This window comes from Capsicum annuum, chromosome 7 (genome assembly GCF_002878395.1).
Source record: "Capsicum annuum cultivar UCD-10X-F1 chromosome 7, UCD10Xv1.1, whole genome shotgun sequence".
NCBI lineage: Eukaryota > Viridiplantae > Streptophyta > Magnoliopsida > Solanales > Solanaceae > Capsicum > Capsicum annuum.
Genome location: NC_061117.1, coordinates 160,406,194 through 160,417,288, shown reverse-complemented (window position 1 = coordinate 160,417,288; position 11,095 = coordinate 160,406,194).

Below are 11,095 nucleotides of genomic sequence, written 5' to 3'. Positions count from 1 at the left end.
TGGATTTTATTGACACATTCATTAGGTAGTCGAAAGCGTCAAAAAGTGACATCCGTGAGGCCTTATTGACAAACTAACCTCAAGGACTCTTAATCTAGCCTACCATGTCATCAACAATTAGGACTTATACCAAACTATCATGATCCCATGCACATATAGCCCTTAGGTAGACATATTCCCAAGATCTTTCCAAATTTGAATTCTAAGACAAAAAGTGTAATCATAGTGTGTTGCTTAAATTGATATTGATAAGATTCTAGTCCATATCAAAACCCCCACTTTACATTATTTGTTTTGCGTTGTGTACACTTTGGATATTTTTTTTTAGTAATTTCGATAATCATAAGACTCGAAATCTAAATCTCGCTCCTCGTGGATTCGATCTTGATGAAAGTTGAGCTATTGACAACGATCATCCTCTAAAAATTTATATGGTATAGGTGAGCGTTACTAATGACTTTAAAATCTTTAACCTGGGATGTGTAGCTTAACCGTCCTAAAACCACACACAGGCTATATGGGGCCAGTGTTACCCACTAAATAGGCCCAAGTACGTGTAGCCGCACTAAGTGGAGATATCATAGGGGTAGGGGATTCCTTCCCTTCTCCCTCCATGATACATATATACGAGTATAAACATAGGGGATTCTACTGTAACCCACAAGTATATGGTCACCATGAGCAACACTCGTGTCTGCAAATATGAGTTTCCAGTGTCCATCCATTGGACTCACACCTTTATGATTAGCTATCACAACCCACCATTATTTCCCAATTAATACCTTTAGAACATAACCAAACCATCGATGCCATGTGTTAATTACCAAGGCATTATGTAGTGGTATCGTCATACGGACTATAGTTTGCATGTAATGTCATTAGCCAACCTTTCAAGGGATTCCCATGTACCCCGTAGATTCCGTTATTAAATTCTCTTAGGGGATTCCAATGTACACCACATGATTACCAACTAAACCAAAAACATGGCCACCAAGGCCTTTCCAAATAATTTAAAACCATTTAAACCAATTTAGGTTCCAAAACCATATTATGCAATGCAATAGTTTCAATAATATCAAACTATGTGACAAAACCATTCTTCTGGGAATTTTAATAAACAAGTTGAGGGCATATAGATTCCAAAACCAAAACAAAGAACTAATTGACCTTTCCCAATAATCCACATGTTCAATTCCATAATTTTAACGTGAAACCCATAAATAAAATATGGGAAAACAATATTCATCCATTAGCAACAAAAAACCCCAACATACAATTCAAAACCAATCAATACCCATAATTAAATCATGAAAAAAATTTATTAAAAAATGAATTTAGTTGAACTAACAATGAATAAGGAGTAACATGCCTTTGATACCATATAAGACGGAGAGAAAACACCCTTGGGAGCCTTAATTTACCATGTTGAAGAAACCCTAGTCTCTTTTTGAATCAAAAGTTTGAGAATGTTTTTGATTGAGAATACTAGGGTAAATAAAGTCCCAATAGTGCTTTAAGTAGTGGGATGGAAAGAGATTAAGATAAGAAATGTCCATAATACCCCCAGCTTAAACTATAAAAATTCCAACACGTGTGTACGGTTTGGGCACATCACTCATACCCATCATACAAATAGTACTCCTAAATCATACCTAGGATAGAAAGTTGGACATCACATACTGTCCATTATACTACTCCCCTTGCCTAAGTCATACCATCACCATACGACAAGTACCCTCCTAGTCGTACCCTAAGCAGAATGTCAAGGCTAGACGATGAAGAATATATGGTTTGGACTATACCCCTCTTATCATGTACATACGACTCTTATAATGTCTACTTATATCTTAGATAGTGAATGACCTACCACACATATAACTATCATACGACTTGGGCTATTAAGTCGTACCCACATCATACAACTAGTAATCTTGAGTCTTATGATGGCTAGAGAGTTAAAACCCCAAGAAATTTCTAAGGACCCAAACCTACGGTGTTTCACTATTGGACTATATTTACTTTTGAATGAGATTGGTTCACACCCAACTTGATAAACTACATCATTATTTGATTTTGTAAGTTTTATAACTTAGGGTCAAAGTTGTGATACTATTTACCTCATTCATACCTGTAGGCTTTTTCAATGAACTTCTAGAAATATCCCCATGTCATTCAGGATTACCTTGTGCAATTCTATTCAGCAAAGTGTACTATTCATCATAGGTCTTCTCCAAATCTTGACCACCGCAGCTGAATCTAGTAAAATTTTTATTTTAGGATCAAGACCTTTAACAAAAGTTTGAACCAAAACCATATTTATCTGTTGATGGTACGGGTAATCTTTTAGAAGAGATTTAATTTAATCCTCTCCTATGATATGTTATTGTCTATCTTTTACTTAAAACTTTGAATTTCACAACTTAACCTAGCAGTCTTTCTAGATGGGAAGAATCAGATGAGGAACTTCTTCGCTAGATCATCTCATGTAGTGATAAGAGTTTTAAGGTCCTTCCTTAAACATTTCTTCTTTCCCCAAAAGTGATAAAGGGAAGAAAGTGAGCCTCACATAGTCTGTGGAAACTCTAATAGGTATGAAGGTGTTACTAATCTCTAAAAAGTTTCGCAAATGTACCTATAAATCATTATGTGATAGGCTTTTATATTGTCCACTACTGTGAAATAGTTGTACCACGTTCTATGTAAGCTTGAATCTATCTCTAGGTTCTATTGTATAGATGGCGAAGGTAACATTAATTGCGATTGGGGTTGCCACTTTGTGAACTATCTTGCAGTCTGGTTGATCTTCATCCATTGGTGTAGGAATAACTTATTCATGATTAATTTGAGGTATTCAATAGAGACGTATTGCTTCTCTCCTCAAATGATATAGGCATCGCTCAAGTTCAGGATATTGGTTGACCAAATCCTTTTTTCTTGGCAGCTAACTCAAGTTTCAAACATGCACCTACAAATTCAGAAGCTAAGATCATACTATTAGGACTTACGAAACCAAAGGTAAGACAATTGCCAATTTACAAGTACCCAAAAATGGTGCCAAAAACTTGTTGCATTGAAGCTCACACGCAAGTGTACATGGTCATCCACATAGTAAAATGGCCTTTGAAAGCCAAGTATCAATCTCAATGGAACTTGGTGATTAAAAACTATCTTATTCAAGCGCTACTAATAAGATTAAATTAGTGAAAGAGTAACCGATTGAGAGTTTAATTTTTATAATAATAACTAAGTAACAAAAAATAGCAACAGTATGAACTTCAGATTGTAAACATTATAAAGAAAGCTTCTAGGGTTGAGACAGGCTACAAATTCATGTATAACAATGGTTTCTAGGAGGTGTTGGTATTTATCGCGATTGTTGATCTATGGGGCTGGTATTATAAATTGGTAATGGTCATCTTCAAATTCATCAACATAAATTAATCTCATAACTACTTCATTGAGCGGGGATGTGAGTCTTTAACTTGGGCGCATTAAACCATCTTCCCGTTTCATTAACGAAGTGGGGTATTTAGGTATAACTCTAGCCTAAACACAAATCATCGTTTAATAATTAGATTCTAATGATTATAAATTACTTCCCTCAAAACCTATGGTCAATTCACTTTTGGACATAGATTTATCATAAAGTTCATGAAGCTTTGTAATAGTTAAACAAGAACATAAGAAAAAACACATACTTGATAAACATATAAACCAACTTGAAACAAAAATTATACACTCATATTTTTTTACTCATCCTTATAATGAGGGTTTTTATAAACTCATAGTCTTATAAAGAATCACCATAAATGAGTTCACAATGCAAAACTGAAAGAAAGTAAAATTTGAGAACAAAGGACCTTAGTTTGAGCCCTTTGCTTGCTAGCCTTCTCTCATATTTGTATATTGCTCCAAATGTTGTTAAAAATATTAATATTTTATTATATAATAGTGTTTTAGATCGTACTTTAGTTCTCCAACAGGAAATATATCGAATGACATCATTACCCCTCACTTAGGAGGATTAAAATAGAGTTTTGTACATCTCAGAGGCTGCCTTGCGTTGTGAGGACTCATACTAGAATTTAGTGTCATGTATCACACCCAAGGTGAGTAAAATATAGTTATGATTATTTCTTCACCCCCCACCCCTCTATATTTCCTTGAGGTATGCGGCAAAAGTGGTAGCCCAAATTGGACAATTCGCTCAGTTTGGCTCTAATTTTGTCGTGAGTTGGCTCCTTGTTTTCCAACTTCTTAGGACTTATTTTTAGGGTTCATTTTGATTCAAAAACACTTAAATGTTATCCTAAAATATCAAACTACAATAATTATTTCATACAACACAGTAGAATTCAATAAAGTACATTAAAATTAAGCATAGCACAACTAGTTTCCTCGTCTACACTCTATTTACTCTTTTGATTTTTAAGTTATTTCAATTGAACCTTAAACACTCTAAAAATTTTATTCCTCAAATAATTACATAATTAGACTCTTAATAACTCACTAATGTCAACAATAAGTCCTCAAAACTAAGCTAAACATTCATAGATAATGATGATTTCAAAAGTGTGATTTTGTAAGCAGGCCCCACATGAGATTTTTTATTAATTTTAGACTCGAAGCATAAAAATACAATATGGTTACCATTATTATTGTATTGATGAGTATATTTCCCTTTTATAACATGGCATCGCACGAAAGCTTCTTAGAAAAAGAAATCATCGATCTAGCTAATGTGATTGAGATTTCTTTGGCGTCCAAGTAGGCTAGGCTTATGTTCCTAATAGAATAGGATAAATTATAGTATAAATATTATATTATTATAGTTTTTGGATGGGAAATAGTTCTCGGAGTTATGTTTAGTATGATTGGGGATGTTTTAGCCTATTAAGGAATTAAAATTAGGGATAATTTACTTAATTATTCTTTCTTTGGTTAGAATTGCTTTCCTAAGACTAAAATATGGATTATTTAAAATATGGTAGTTAAAATAGATACCAAAACGTGGTTTTGGGTAGAAATTGTTGTGTAATGGATTTTAGGGTAAGAAAAGTGAGCCCTCTGGCTTACCTTAGTAAAATATTGCTATTAGCTCCCTGTAGTTCAATAGGCCTTGCACATTACTTTAATTATGTTCTTTATTTGAGAGGGTTTAGATGCATTGTATTTATCCTATATTAATAGTTGGTAGCTGATACTAGTTTCATTTCAAGTCAAAAGATTTATGATATAAAGACCAGTTTGATTTTGACATTATTAATGGTATGAGTTCCGATTCAAATTCGATAAATAATGATTTGAGTTTCTGTTCAAGTCTTACATTAAGAGGTTATTTATGATAGTATGCAATCGGTTTGAGTGTGGTTTTTAACGGTATGGTAGGATCTTTGGTTATAGTTTGAGATGTGGATACTTGGTTTAATGATTGTTATAACTTCTCTTGATTGCATCCATGGAGCTTATGGGGGCCCATATTAGATTATTTATTTTATTTGAACCTTAAAGCTTTGGTGTCTAATTGGGTAAAAATAGTTGTTTTGTACATTATTATCATTAATATTATGGTTGTTTATTTTCTGCATTTAGAGTATTATTCTGGGTTTTCCTCTTTCCCCTGACTTAGTTTAAATTTCTCGTATTTTATTATGTTTATTATGACACCCTATCTTTTAACCCTTAGAAAATTTCCTAGAATTCTGGTCTCTGAACCCAATATGACTCATGGGAATGAGCCATATATTGGGGTACGGATGGTATGGTTCAATCGTATGCTGACCAGCGTTAATTTATAAGGTAGATTTTGGTTACCGAAATGGATATGACTTAGGAGTACGAGTCATATTGTTTTTGGTTCATTAGGTTAATCTAAGACTTGGTTACTTAGGTTGGATCTGAGTACGAGTGGATCACTGTAAGCTGTAAGCTAGGGTATGAGTCATAACATAGACTCGTATGGTGGACAGTGTGAAAATCTTCCTTGGGTTTATTCTGTCGTGGGTACGGATGAATGGTACATATATGAATGGTACGGATATATGGCTGCAAAATGTGGATATTAGTGTATTTACTTACATATATGTCTCATTTATATATTTAAACCATGGTAATGTGTATGAATGTTGAGTGCACATGAGTGGTAAATTCATCACTCATTAACGATAAACCATCCACAAAGTTTTGAGCATCAATACACATTCATCATATTTAATAGTGTGATTACCACTATTGATGATGAATGTTCCCTTATCATTAAATCATCATGCTTTCACCATCATACAATATAGGGACCTAGTCCCTGTTTGTCAATTGATATCAAAGATTACCAATCAGCCTTCCCCCTATTAATATACCTTTATACCTTTTGTTTATCTCATTACACCCTTTCTTAAAAATCCGACTTCCCCCTGTCAATATACCTTTATGCCTTTTTTTATTTACACTACCTAGACCAGGTCCTTACGATATGAAATCAGTATTCCCCCTTTTGGCATCATTGAAAAGTAAAAGTACTAAACTATAATACCCCATATTTCCCTAGCTTAAATTAACTCTTAGTTCATGAGTTATCCATTATAAAAAATTTGAAATGATCATTCATTTTAGAGACAGCCATTGCGTATGAAATTGAATCAGCTTTCTAACGATATAAAATTTTTCTAAATTTGATAACTGGGTAAGAAGTTATAGCTATTTTAAGTTTCAGTCGTTAAACACCGTAATTCATGCCAATAGCGCATCGTGGAGTATGTCAAAATGGTAATTGTCAGTTTCTAGTGAGATACCGGGATACCGGTGCATCGCACTAAAGTTAATTTTCACAGTTGTCAATTTCCAGTGAGCCAACGCGATTGTACCGCGTCGCGCCAAGCTTCCATGTCCCATCCAGTATTGCAACACGATTCCACCACGTCGCACCACCACCCACATTCCTAGTTTTCATTTTCCAATGGCTTGGCACGATAGCCGCACGATAGCATCGCGTCGCGCCAAAGCCCTAAATTGGGTTTTTAGTGAAAAATATTAAAAATATTCCAGGGGTAATATTGCCTTTTTCCATGACCCAAATCATCCTTAAACACAAAATTATGCCCTAATTACCCTATTGTATCATTATTCACTCACTTTTATTAAGATTTAAAACATTCTCTCTCAAAAAGGCAAAAACCCTAGTTCAAGAAATCAAGGTCAATCATCAAGAAATCCTCCAAGAAACTTCAAGAAAGAATCTTCTAAGATATGTTAGGTGTTCATCTATGGGTTCCTTTCACCCATAGAGTCCACGAATCTATTTTCAAATTACAAGATTGTTGGATTATGAACTTTCATGTTTAAATTGAATTGAATTCATGTTCATGTTATTGTGGGGTCTTAGTCCATGGTTAAATTACAAGCCTTCATGAAATTGAATAGCATATGTGATGAATATATGATTATCTTGATAAACCCTTGAATTTACAAAGTGATTAATGTGTCTATGATGCTAATTGGGTTTAATCCATGATTATTATAAGTTTCATGAAATTAGATTAGTATTTTTTGGGGAATTAAATGAATTGTATGCTAAACCCATGAAATTATAAGCTTGGGCAGTGTAGTTTCCATGTTTATATGTTATCCATGATTATGTGCATGAAGTTGTGCTCCCCAAGTGTTCAATAGAATGTCCATGTGAGTAAAGTGATAAAATCATGACATGTTAGTATATGTACAAGCTTATGCCCTGCAAGTGTTTGATAAAATGTCTCTATAGATGAAATATGAACATATGTACATTGTTATGCTTTACTTTTCATGCTATTGAATCTTGGGGTATTTAATATCCGATAATTTAGATGTTTACCTAGAGCCAGTGTCAGTTATAGAATAGTATCAACCATGTCATGATCAGTAGTACTCTCAGTCAATTACAAAACTTAGGAAAACTCAGTAAATTCAGTATCAGTCCAGTACAGTTTTGTATACTTAGTTTACTATCTTTCAGTTAGAAGTAGGATTTAGCACGAAGCAAGTGCAGGGATGATGGCTTCCCTGTCAGAGAGGCAGAGTCGTTAGTAGGAATCCTTGTACTCCAAAACTATGTAGCCAGCGCAGGATGAGGAGTCACCCGTCAAACTAAGATTGACTACCTCCTAGTAGTCACCCGTTAGATTAGGCTTAGCTCCACCCAGGTGTCACCCATCAGTTAGGCTTGGCATCCTGGTTTTCCAGTATTAGTACCCGAGGCATGGTATTAGCACCCTTCCAACTTGGCTCATAAGTTGGACCCCTATCAGCTCAGATTTGGGGCATGTCGGTTAGATGATTACTTCTTATAGTTTTAGTTTTAGTCTTCAGTTTAGAATTTAGTTCATTTTACAGAATCAAAACTGTCATACATAGTCAATTAGTATCAGTAAATCAGTTATCAGTAACTTTAGATATCAGTTACTCAGTTATCAAAACTCAGTATTCAGCTTCAGAAAAGCTCAGTTATAGTATACATGTATGTGCACAGCATTGCATACTCCGTGATTTCAGTAGTATCAGTTACTCATGTACTCTTATATTCAGTTACTCTATACCATTTAGTCAGTTATTGTTCATGTATATGAACCTTTGCAACTGAACGCATACTCTTTTTTGTGCTATGATGTCTCATATTATAGGTTCGGACGCTCAGGTTCTTAATCACGCTTAGATGGATCCAGTCAGCAGTTGCAGATTTAGTAGTGAGTCCTCATCTATCGAGGGCATACTTTATTTTAGTATTTTAGTTTATCAGTAGATCGGTAGTCAGAGTTAGTTGGGGGTTTGTCCCATCAACTTCATATTCAGACAGTTCAGTTAGAGGCTTTTAGACTAGACTAGTTCAGACAGTATTTCATTTTTTAGATGTTTTTAACAGATGTTACATTTATCAGTATTCCAGATTTTGAACCTTAGGGCATTTCAGCCTATTTTCCATATTTATTTCAGTATTACTATTCAGTATTCACAATAGGTATCAGTAATGGGTTAGCTTGTGGTTCTTCGAGGTCGTAACCATTGTGTGGTATCCAGGGTGTACTCTCGGGGCATTATAAAAACTAAACCAAGAGTAATAGTGAGGAAGGATTAGTTAACTCATTGTTACTAGGGCAATACCAATATAAAGAACAACTTTAGAAATAAAGTAGAGCTGGATAAAGAGAACAAAAACAAGAACTCATCCATATTTCACAATTTAGGTATTATTGAAGTGCAATATTTACATTTCCTTCTCCATAGAAAAAGACACAGAAGTTGGAGGAATTAAAAAGGTGGAGGATTTCTAGAGAAAGATTGGAGAAGTGAGTCCATCTCAAGACAGTGTAACAACTCTTTGGTTAGCTTCTTGATATCTACATTTAAGCTCAGAACATCATTGGTTAGAATTGTCACCTTCTTCTTGAGTTCATCATTCTCACTCCTAAGTTCTATAAAACCTCTTAGAACGTCCTTTAGAAATGGATGAATTTGTACATGTAATCTCTCAATTTATGTATCTTTAGCAATTGTCTTTTGTTTTAATTCCTTTATAAGCCTTACTAAGTTCATCATTAGTCATTCTTTTCTTCTTGGACCAGGTCCCTCAGAAGTCTGGTGCTTTTCAGTAGAATTTTCAGATTTCACTTTGGAGGCTTTTTTCAGGCTATCATTTTGTTTCTTAAGACCATTCAAACTTCCGTTTGGGTTGTCTGATAGCAGAATGAGATTTTCTGCAACCCAAGGATCACCAGTCATCACACTGTCAGATAGATAATTTATTTTCAGGGATAAGTCTTCATAGAAAGATAAGTTGAGAAGGGGTTTGTGTCACAACCCAAACCAGGGCCTGGTCGTGAAGGTTATTTCAAGTCCCACATAGACCGGAGATCACCCCCTTCATCTAGCCTAACAGCACAAAAGCCTTAAGTGTTGGATGAATTCCAAACATATAACAAGATAACATATAATAAATCTAATAACAATTCATTATATGTCTATACCATCCACCAGTAATTAGACAACTATCCGCCATTGAAATAATCAACCAAACCACCCAAGTCCACAGTAACCCAACAAAGTCTCTACAAAAACAAAATCAATAAAATGTCAGGACATTCCCCCGACAGTAGCCAAAATAAATCCGAAATAAGGTCTAAGACATAGGAAATAAGAACTATGAAATAAATCCTTCTAAAGTATGGAAGATCACTACATTAATGCCAACTCATGAACTAACTCGAGCACCTTATCATTGTACAAAAAAGTAGAAGAAGTTTTGATGCCTGCATTTTGTGGGGATACAACATTCGAAGACTGTTAATGATTGGAGCGTTAGCATGTAACTCAAAGATAAAGGAATAAGAAATACCATGATCATTGCTCAAACCCTGCATAGCATCCAAAAAATAATATCATCTGAAATATTTATACATATATATAAATATAACATCATATGTCGGGGTAGGTGATGCACCATGGAAACACAGCACATTTGATGCCTAAAAGTAAGGAATTATGCTTGCACTTAGGTTGTTTTAGTGGCTATTAGGTTTTTGTTGCTTGGTTGCAGGAAAATAGGTACAAAGAACCTTGGAAGGAAAAAGATGGAGTCTACTCACCCTATGAGTCAACTTACAAGTCATCAACACACCATATAGCTCATAGGCTTATTCGTGAACAAAATAGTAACCAAGATTAAACTGAAGGAACCAAGTTAAGAATGATCATGACTTGTAAATTATGGGTCGTGTCAAGCAATCTAAAATAGAATAGAAACTCAAGTGCTATTCAAAGGTGAAGTTAGAGAAGGAGATGAGTTGTAAAGTCTGATGATGAGTCGTAGTCACCAGTTGTGAGATGAATGGTGTGTAAAAGCAATGAATAGCAAGGCCCAAGTGGTGAAGAGCACGAGTACTAAGAGGTATCAAGGTCTCCACAGGTTACACATGCAATGTTTTGAAACACATTGGCCATAATCTAAAAGGCTTGTGAATCGGCATGCTTTGTTGTTGTTTTTATTTTTATTAGTATGTGTGTTGTGTAATGCTAAAAATTGGAAGAAAATTTGTACTTATGGTAGTAAACAGTGTTTTGAATGATTTTG